This window comes from Psilocybe cubensis, chromosome 3, assembly GCF_017499595.1.
Source record: "Psilocybe cubensis strain MGC-MH-2018 chromosome 3, whole genome shotgun sequence".
Taxonomy (NCBI): Eukaryota; Fungi; Basidiomycota; class Agaricomycetes; order Agaricales; family Agrocybaceae; genus Psilocybe; species Psilocybe cubensis.
In genome coordinates this window covers 1,536,722-1,538,001 of record NC_063001.1, presented here as the reverse complement: position 1 = coordinate 1,538,001, position 1,280 = coordinate 1,536,722, and the positions used below count along the sequence as shown (strand labels likewise).

Here is a 1,280-nt window from a genome sequence, read left to right as displayed (position 1 = left end):
GTAACACATTGCCTGAAAAATAGACTTTGAATCTGGTATAGCATCATCAATGCTCACACACAGTTTTTTGTTTATCTTTTCTACATCCTTTTTCTACATGTTTGTCTGAATCAGCCACACAGTGAATCGACTATTATATTTTTTTCAACAGCTGCAGAGGCTGACTTTGGTTGCCTCTGGATGTGCTGACTTGGGTTGCACATGGTACTTTTATGTCTATCACAAGCTTTTTTGAAGCTCTAGAGCTGACTTCAGTTGCTTCTAAGTGTGTGTTCAGCATGCATCAATGGGGATATTGCTGACATATATGTAACTCTCTATCTATCCATGGGTCATGTAGCTCAGTGGTAGAGCATTGGCATATATAGCCAGAAGTCACTGGTTCAACTCCAGTCCTGACTGTATCTTTTCCGTCATCACCTGATTGAGTGATTCTAACAGATATTAGTCTTCCAAATTGCTTGTTGCTGCTATGATTATATGTACTCGCGATGTGTGGATGGGGATCTCTGGATCTAACGTTTTGATTGACGCTGATTGCACTATTACAAGACTTTTACAAAGTAAAAGTGAGTTCTTTTTGTTGAAGCAGGCGAGCTCGGGGCAGTGTGAGCTACTCAGCAACCTAGTTATAGAATGTAGGGCGCAGAAATAAGTGTGCACGAAGCGTCTGAAGTCCGAAGTGAGTAACTGAGTGAATTGAGCAAAATGCTAACAAACTAACCTGAAGTCTAAAGTGAGTAACTGGGAACTTCAAGATATAAACTAGAGTGACTATATACTGTGTAGACTCAAATACTCTGGTCTATCTAGATCTATTCTGGTCCGGTCCAGACTAGTCTATAGACTGATAAATATCATGTGTCTAGAATGGTCTGGAGAGCAAATGAAGATAAGAAGAAAGTAATCTAATCTGATAAGATAGCAAAGTGAGGGAGACATAGAGAGCAGTTTTAACACTCCCCCCTGTTCTGACAAGTCTCCAGAATAAAGAAAAATAAAGCAAAACAGAGAAAGAAAGATTAAAGTTTAAGACCCATTTTATCTCTACAAAAGTCCACTTTGGGAGGTGAGAGGGGTTTGGTAAGAATATCAGCAGCTTGCTGATCAGTAGAAATATAAGAAGGAGAAATCTTTCCAACACCAACAGCATCCCTAAGCCAATAATAGTGCAAATCAAGGTGCTTCATCCGTCCATGGTGCTCTGGATTCTTGGAAACACTGATAGATGACTGGTTGTCCATATGCAGCACAGAGGGCTTAGTGACTATGTAGCCAAA

The 1,280-nt window shown here is 40.1% G+C and overlaps 1 non-coding gene across 1 annotated transcript; it reads left to right on the top strand.

The window, feature by feature from the left end:
• Nucleotides 1–330: 330 nt before the first annotated feature.
• Nucleotides 331–402, top strand: JR316_0003278. Its single transcript has one exon. It is a non-coding gene; the product is annotated as a tRNA-Tyr (tRNA).
• Nucleotides 403–1,280: the final 878 nt, after the last annotated feature.